Here is a 9,648-nt window from a genome sequence, read left to right as displayed (position 1 = left end):
CCACACTGAGGCGCTGTAAAAGAAAGCTTGCAGCTCTTGGGTCCCTTGTCGTTTCAATGAGCCTAGAACCCAGTTCCTTCAAAAAACTGGTAGCATTTTTACCCCAGGCGCCGAGTGTCTCAGAAGCAAGGGGGACAAAATTGTAGTGGTGATCCAGTTCTCTATACTTATGGGATTTGGCTGCTTCCCTGTGGGTGGCAGCGCCACCTGGTTGTGCAACACTGAGGTTAATGTAGGTGTTAGCCAGGGTTGATACGCACGTGTAGTCCCATACCAACTGCTTGCCATTCTTCCAGGGGTTCACTGTGATACCATCCGGGCGACCAATAAGAGCATCAGAGTTACGGGGCTTTAGGTAACGGGGCTCTCTTTCAGCTGGGCATCCAGCTGTGGTGAGGCTCCTCTTGATGATGTCGTTAACTTCACTGTGCCTCGAGTGCCATCCCCCTGTGCTTCGGCAGAGTAGGCCATGGTGGCCGTACCTGTCAGCCACCACCTCGCCGCAAATACACCTATATCTGGTGTGGATTGGGGCAGCAAGGCGAAGGGCCACAGCAATTCGGAGGGCGTGTGGTGTGAGACGCGTGCCAGTTGCCGACATTGGAGTTGCTAACAGGAAATCCCCTGCATGTGGTGCTGCTACTGCTGTGAGGCGAGCAATGTCGTGTTGTTTTGTTGCAGCACCCAGGCACTCTGCAGCAACTTGGTCTACAATGGGGCCATCCCAGCTGGATTGCTTGTGGGCTTTTGGGGATGGTGGTTGAGGTGATTGGCCTGCACGAGAGGCCCACTCTGTGGCACAGCGTGTAAAATTGGGATCATGTACACCTGCCAGCTGATGCAAGTGGGCAGGTAGAATTTCCTTCACAAGGTCGTCGGATGCTGATAAGGAGGACAGGAAGGCTGGAACAGCGATTTGCGTTGCTGTTCGAACTCCGAGGCCCCCAAGTCTTCCGGGAAGAGAGGCTTGTTTCCACTGTAGGTCATCGAGAGAGAGGTTAAGGGCTTTTTCTAGCATTGATTTCAGTAACCGGTCATACTCACTTAGTTTTTGGCTACTGTAAGATGGTGAACACCTCAGAAAGTAGGTTAACCTGGGGAGGGACAGACATCTGGTGATGAGGTAGAGTGCATCATGAGCATCAATATCCTCAATCCTCCCATCCATCCTCTTAAGGTCGGCGATTTTCTTATCAAGGACCTCATCGATGGCTTTCAACCCCAGGGGAGCTCCTAGGAGTGTGCTGTCTTCAGGTTTAGTTTTATGGATATTTGGCAGAAGACCCTCTATTCTCTCTACGATGCCCTGGTTGGAACATATTATTTCACATTTAGAAGGGTTCAGGGTGAGGCCTAAAACTGCACCTTGCTCCTGGATTTTTCTGATGTCCTCCAGGAGGTAGTCTTGGAAACCAGCTAGGGTACCATCATCCAAGAACCAGATGTTAAGCTCGCTGGACAGGACCTCTGTGACTTGTTTGATGACTAAGCAGAAAAGGAGAGGAGCAAGGGGGTCACTCTGTTGGACGCCTTCTCGCGAGTCAATTTCATGTTCGCCAAAAAGTAGCTTAAGATCCATACTGTAGCATGAATGTACAAAAGGGTAGAGGGAAGGGAAATGACTATGAACCGCACGGAGTACAGCATCCCTCCGCACCAAATTGAAGGCATTTTTTAAATCTAGCTTGATAAGGGCCTTTTCGTCTGTGATGTTGGCGATGAAGGCTCGAGCTGCATGGGTTGCCGCCTCACACCCTTGTGGAATGCCAAACCCGAGCTGTTTTGGCTTCAGCATGTTGGCCGCTGCATCACTAACTGTTCTTGCAGCTGCCTTTGCGACGAGACGCCGGAGAGAATTGCCCACAGCTATTGGCCTGATCCCTCCATCCTTTTTCTTTAGAGCACAGAGAGATGCTCCAAAAAAGATAGGTCTTATGGGCGCTGGTATGTTGCCAGCTAGACATGTGTTGGTGAATCTGGTTAGTTCCACCAAGAGGTTCTTTGCAATGTCACCCAGTGCAGGGTTGAGCATTTGCTTGAGGTGGTTGGGTTTTAGTCCTGTGAACCCACCTGCTGATCCTGTAGGGAAAGACATGACTGCTTTATGGACCACAGATTCAGCCACCCAGAGAGGTTCTGCTCCGGTAGCCCCACATGTACAATGTCGTCCTCACGCGGAGCCCTGGGTGGGTGTTTTTCCCTTAGGGCTTGAGCTGTTGCGGCATCTGTGTCGGCAATTGAGTCCTCACTGGTGATGACTCGTATTGCGCCAATAGTGTTTCCTTCTTCTATTTTCTTGGTGACTGATGTTCTGATTTTTGATGTCTCGGATATGCCACTGTTGCTCTTCCTGCCGTGGGTGTTTCTCGCGCGAGTGGGAAGGCGCACCTGGTTGTCCTCCCTGGGAAAATCAGTTATAGCTTTGATGACTGAGGCAGCTAAGGTTTTGTCTCTCCTTGCAGGGGTGGCTAGACATATGTTGCCAAACATTAGGAGGTTGTGCTATGCTTGGGTCGTTCCAGGAGAGTCGTTGACCTTTCTCAGGAGGGCAGATAATTTGGCTGCTGCATGGGGGCGGGCTGCTTTAGGGATGTGCTGCAAGGTTCTGGCCGATGTTGCTTTGATAGCTTCTAATAAATTTTCTGTGGGAATGATTAATCAGCAAATGATTCACAACATGGTTTTATAAATGGACGTTCATGTTTAACAAATTTGCTATCATTTTATTCCAGCATGGTTGAGGCAGTTAATAGTGGTAAAGTTTGTGATGTTGTGTACCTTGACTTTAGCAAAGCTTTTGATACAGTGCAACATGAATGAAAGACTGATTAAAAAGTTAGAGGTTCACGGTATTAGGGGTGCTATTATAAGTTGGATTAGGGGATGGCTATATCAAAGGAAACAGTATAAATGGGGTCAAGTCAGAGTGGGAAAATGTTGTAGGTGGAGTGCCTCAAGGCTCGTCCTGGGACCTCTGTTATTCATAATAAATATAAATTATTAAGATTCTGGTTTGTGCAGCAATATTTGCAAATTTGACGATGATACAAAAATCGGAGGGTAATAAACATGGAAAAAGACTCACTATCACTTCAAGACGATCTAAATATGGGTTTCAAATGGTCAAAAGATTGGCAGATGCAGTTTTATGCTGACAAATGTAAGGTTTTGAGGCTAGGTAATGATAATAGAGTTACAAGATACGAGCTAGATGGTGTTGAGATTGCGAAAGGGATCTGTGAGTTATGATTAGTAAGAATTTAAGACCAGAAAATTAATGTATAAATGTTCGTAATAAGGCAAATTGGATGCTGGGATTTATTGATCAAAGCATTAGTAACAAGACACCTAGTGTTGTTCTCCATCTATATCTTGCTCTGGTTAGGCCCCATTTAGATTATGCAGTTTAGTTTTGGTCGCCGTAATTTAGAATTGATATAAATTCACTAGATCGCATCCAGTGTAGGATGACAAAGTTAATCCCCCAAAGTAGAAACCTGTCATATGAAGAAAGATTGACAAAATTCACACAAAGTAAGAGTGAAGAGGTATAACAGCTTGTTGACAAAGCCCGGGTGCATGGGGTAATTGTGTTAAACCCCTGTTTGTGCTTCGGAAAGGCTGCGGGATCCGTGTGATGGCAGTTGCACTCTTGGTTGCAATTCTTTTGAGCATGTCATAGCGCAATCGTCTAGGGCTGGTCTAAGGCCGCCTAAGGGAGCCGGTCGGCCGAGCGGACAGCACACTGTTCTTGTGATCCTGTGGTCTCAGGTTCGATCCCGGGCGCCGGAAAGAAACAATGGACAGAGTTTCTTTCACCCTATGTCCCTGTTACCTAGCAGTAAATAGGTAACTGGGTGTTAGCCAGCTGTCACAGGCTGCTTCCTGGGGATGGAAGCCTGGTCGAGGACCGGGCCGTGGGGACACTAAAAAGCCCCGAAATCCTCTCAAGATAAGGAAGGCACGTTTGGGATTATCCCGGACGTAGGTTCAAACCCTCATCACGGCCCTTGTGGATTTGTTCATTGACAAAGCTAAAATTACATTTTTTTGAAAGGTGAAGAATTAGGAGTGACATGATTAGGAGGTGTACAAGTGGATGAAGGGGCATATCAAATGGGATATTAAAAGGGGTCGGGTATTAAAAGTATCAACACAAGACAGAATATGAAACAATGGATATAAATTGGATAAGTTTAGATTTAGGAAAGACCTGGGTACATACTGGTTCAGTAAAAGGGTTGTTGATTTGTGGAACCAATTAACGTTATGGAGGTGATGACCCTTGATTGTTTCAAACGTGGGTTGAACATGTATAAGAGTGGGACTGGATGTTGACCAGACCACACACTAGAAGGTGAAGGGACGACGACGTTTCGGTCCATCCTGGACCATTCTCAAGTCGATTGTGATGAGGAAGTAGAGACAGGCAATAAATAGGCAAGAGAGAGCTGAGGAGCAAAGTAAGGTGTAGTAGAGGGGATAGTAATAATTATAAGAGCTGCAGAGGGCCTATTGGCCCATACGAGGCAGCTCCTATTATAACCACCGAATGAGAAGGAGATAGGAATAAGAAGAGAATAGCAAGGGAGCGTAGGAGAAGACAATGAACAGAAAAAGGGAGAAGAGTGAAAAAAAAGGAAAGAGAAAGAAAGATAAATGGAAGGGGTAAGCTTATGTTAAGTCACGTTTGTTAGAAAGATTAGAGCATTTGAGTATATACTGTGAAAGGGAAGAGTCCACAGCAACAAAGCCAGGACTCAAGTTCATGTTGGGTACATTGTGTATTAGAGCCGATTCAACAAGACGGCGTCTGTGTAGAGTAGAGGCAGGAAAGATTATTTTGGAGGAAGACCAATCAATGGGATTGGGTGGTTATAAATAGAAGCTGCCTCGTATGGGCCAATAGGCCTTCTGCAGTTACCATTATTCTTATGTTCTTATGATCTTATGTTCTCTTTCTGTGTAACTGTCTCCTCTGCTAACTTCCTATAACATATATATGCAAGTAAGTAATTATCAATAGAAGGCACCAAACCGGAATGGCTAATATATATGCAAAACAATTTCAATATTAACAATGAATGAGTTCCGCCTCATGGAACAAATACAGAAAATGTAAAGCAAGAATATTACAGAAATCAACAAAACAAGAGACGTGGGACAGACAAGTGAGTCGGGTTTCTCAACAATACGGAGAAATGGGAGAGATAAGTGAGGAAGGGAAAGAGTAGAGAGAAGTGAGGCGCGAGAGGCGTTTGGTTGGTGGTGAGGGGTGGGGGGCGGGGGTGGTAAACGGGTGTTGCAAGGGGAGAGGAGGGGCATGTAAGTAAGGGGGAGAACATATGTTATGCAAGGTATGCAAGCTGGTGAAGCGGAGAGGTGGGTGTGGAGAGCAGGAGCAGCTTGCACGGGTTGTGGAGTGCTCTCTGGGTGGAGGTGTGGGGGGGGAACCTCGCGGGTGGAGGTGTGAGGGGGGACTGCAGGTGGAGGTGTGAGGGAGACCGCGGGTGGAGGTGTTAGGGGGGATGGTGGGTGGAGGTGTAAGGGTACGAAGGTGGAGGTGTGAGGGGGGACCGCGAGTGAAGGTGTGAGGGGGGAGCAGAGGGTGGAGGTGTAAGGGGGGCTGTAGGTTGAGGTGTGTGGGGGGCGGTAGATGGAGGAGTGAGGGGGAGAATACAGGTGGAGGTGTGAGGGGGGGACTGCGGGTGGTGGTGTGAGGGGGGGCAGTGGGTGGAGGAACAAGATGAAGGGGAGGGGATTGTGGAAAAATCTGACTCAGAATATTAATAATAATAATAATAAATTTCAATAACTTCGAAGGACCACCCTTTAGATAAAGGGAAATAAAATAAATAAATTGGAAATAAATCAGAGAACCAGTGCCTATGGTTCTCTTGAATAATAAATCGTGAAATATTTAAGTAATAAATGAAATGTTGAATGAAATGAAATATTGAGCAGACTCGCACCACAAACTTTGGGGGGTTAATTTAAATAATAAGCTAATGCACTTCAACTACAATTACTGCAACATTAATATACATCACATGGTAAAGAATATATATGGAATATTAGATCTTATATTGAAGATCATCAAATAAATGATAATTAATGTTCCACTAAACTACAAGAACAGAATAACAGCTTAGCTGTGTGGAGAAATAGTAGTATGCATCCGGTAATAATTGTCACTGAAACTTGTTGCATCAGGATGTTCTGGAAACATGTGACTGAGGTAGAGTCACATGTTCTCCTCTCTTGCCAATAATGCAATTGCTGAAATACGGGCAGTATAAAAATACTATCTAAAGAGATATGATACTACACATATTTGTAAATTAAATGTGAGAGCGCCCTGAAATAAAACTCATTTGTTATTTTTTAGAGCGCATGCAGTTTGACGACAAACGTCCTATCTAATATTAGATTGTGAACACAAACAATAGAGGTAATAAAGGACTTATAGTTTGCCGATACTGGTGTCTGAGATATGATAAAGCTGGTCTGACACTCTGACATCCGCAGGAACAAGGATGACACAATAGCAAGGCAGTAAATCTAGTAAGCATCAAGACACTCTCTCTCACTGAGAACAATGGCTGCTTCCCTTTCCTTTCCTTTCCTGTCTCGCCCGCGCATGCGCGACAGCACGGAGTGTTGGAACGGAGGAAATAACTCCTATAATTTGCCCAACTACGTGAGATAATAAAGACAACGTTTATCATAAGAACGCTAATATTAATTAAATTCTCGCTATATAACAATTAATATGAAACGAAGTTCACATAGACGGAACGGTTATAGGGGAAATTCTTTCCTCCATGAATGCCTTGTGATAACAGCTCGTAACTGTATAATGTGATCGCAGCAAATATCGTTTGATCAGTGATGAATATATTATCAGCTAATAATTCTTGTTAAAGAATGCTGTAATAAAGGAGAATTTAAGAAAATTTTCTTAAATGTAGATTTTTATCCCCCAGTCGAGCTGGCTGACGCAACACCCATGGATACTAGGAAACTTTTATCGTGATTACTACGCAGTGTGATATGAATTAATGTTATTACTCTACTGATTAGCAGTATTTGTAAAATATAATGGTTAGTACAAGAATTGTTTCTTAAAGTACTAAATGTTAGTAATTTAGTGTGGGAAATTTTCAACAGGGATAAGACAGCGATGGTTGGCAGGTGTAGAGTTAATAGTTAGGTTCAGACAATTTAATACATTATTTTCTATCTGTTGTGGCAACTCGAGAGAACTGGCTGGTAGAAAGTGTGTGTGTGTGTGTATGGGGGGAGGGGGAGGGGAGAAAGGTATAGAGCATAAAGTAATAAACCACGAAGAAATAAAATATCTAAACATGTTTCTATGATAAACTGTGCATTTATATCATCAATATGGCAAAGTATGTTGTCGTTTCAGATTCAACTACTGGGAACAAAAAGTTTTAAGTAGCACGAAGTATGTTGACTCCGTAATTCCCGAGTATAATTAACTTCTACATTTATCGTGGTAACTCAGTGGTTATTTCATTCCAATCAGTTAGTTCATATGTTTTTCATGAGGAAGTCAGATCTCAAAAGTTAATTCATGTCCCCTGAGTCTCAAACAACACATTTTTCTTGTAAAATTATAATCAACAATATTTGCAAATTTATCTAATTCATTAAGACAATTCATTTGTTTTTATTATTTTGTGAATCATTGATTCTGAGCAACTGAATTTTTCAGTTCATCACAGGTGAATATAAACAAGATGCAACGCAGATGTAAGCAAACCTCTGTAGAAGAGCGCACCAGGTTTGTTAGCATGTGGGTGGATGGCATGTCCCTCCGTGCTATTGCTCACATAACTGGCACCAGCGTGTCGACGGTGTTCAGGTGGATCCACCGATGGCTGTGGCAGGGCAACGGCGATGCAAAGCTCTATGTTCGGAAACTTCTGTGCCACAAACGAAAAATTTATGATGGTGCGTTGCGTAAGAAGAAATTAAAGCGTTCAGCAATTACTGTGGACTCAGGACACTCTCCGAATGTAAACTATGGTCCAACAGCTCATCCACAAACCATCCCATGGGGACACATTTGCCAAAATGAATATATCTTTTCAGCACAGTTGGGTCTTCTTGCTGCTATTCAAAACTATCGACTAGCAGAAAAATTTCCCACATTTCCTCAATCTCCCAGAAATTATTCCGACCCCAGAAACCTCAAGATCTGCCCCATACCCCTAGAGGCTCAGTTTACCAACGATAACGTATTTGCTGGCATCTAAGACACATTTATTTTGTGGAGAAATGTATTTAGTATATTTCCCCTTTATTTATTGAAATGGACTTTCAAGTGGCTCTCTAGGGCAAATTGTATGATATTGTGAATGTAAATATATAATATATTCATTTAGTGGTGAAGAAAAAATGAAAATAAAGTCATTTCTTATCTTGTGACATCTCTGCAGCATCATCATATTTATTTTGTCATTACAGACATCACATGTCGTGACAAAGTTATGACAGTTATAACAGCCATCATAAGTTATCAGATATATCACAAAAAATTTTCAGTGACCTTAAAGTCAAGATAGTTACCTCAAAGTCATAACAGTTCTCCCAAGATTCCTCAAAGATTATATGCACCTTGATGGAGAAGGAGCATATAGTATATGCTCCTCCATACATCTACAGATCAAGAGAGGAGATTATATGCTCCATAAAGGAGAAGGAGCATATAGTATATGCTACTCCATCAAGGAGCATATAATCTCCTCATGCAACCAGACTATCACCAGAGAAATCTTAACAAGCAACTCATAAATTATCGACAAATACAACGACAACAGGAGACTCGACATCAGCGAGTCACATCAAAAAGTCAAAATAAGCAATCAACAGCCAATTAACACATAATTACATTCTACCACTTCAAGACCCCGAACCAGCACAGAAGCTAGAAGATAAAACACGCAATATACCCATTGATTCGTGTTCTGTCTTTTCCCATTGATTTGTGTCCTGTCACCTCACCCAAAAACCTTTGTGTCCTATCACCTCACCCAAAAACCTTTGTGTCCTATCACCTCACCCAAAAACCTTTGTGTCCTATCACCTCACTCAAAAAACGAATATAAGCACGATCTGATTATGTAAAATTGTCATAAGAAATATTGAGAAAATTCGTGTTATAATCATTACTCCTACCCATTCGGTCATATTCAACCACATAAGTATGTGGGTATGTGTAATTACTATTTGAATTTACTATTTATGTCTGCAGAATTGAAATATTAGCTCTTGGATCTCGCCTTCCTAACAATTTGTTTTCCTCTATTATGTCAACTATATCTATCTCTCTAACACACACACACACACACACACAGTAGGCCGGGAGATGGTAGGGGAGACACACGATTAGTGAGGTCCGCGGAAATTCGTCAATTTCTCGGGACATTGAAGGAGTATAGAGGCTAGATCATAGTATTTGGCCTCTTGCAGTGTGAAGCTAGCAGGGTGCAACATAGCATAGTCCATATCGCTAGCGATAGTGCGAAGATTTGGCGAAGAAAACAAAGTGGAGCTAGTGGCTTCACCGGTGCATGTAAGTGTGCGACCTGACCGGGTGGGACACCCCGCCGCAGAACTACC

This window comes from Procambarus clarkii, chromosome 9, assembly GCF_040958095.1.
Source record: "Procambarus clarkii isolate CNS0578487 chromosome 9, FALCON_Pclarkii_2.0, whole genome shotgun sequence".
Taxonomy (NCBI): Eukaryota; Metazoa; Arthropoda; class Malacostraca; order Decapoda; family Cambaridae; genus Procambarus; species Procambarus clarkii.
This window is presented reverse-complemented; position numbering follows the sequence as displayed.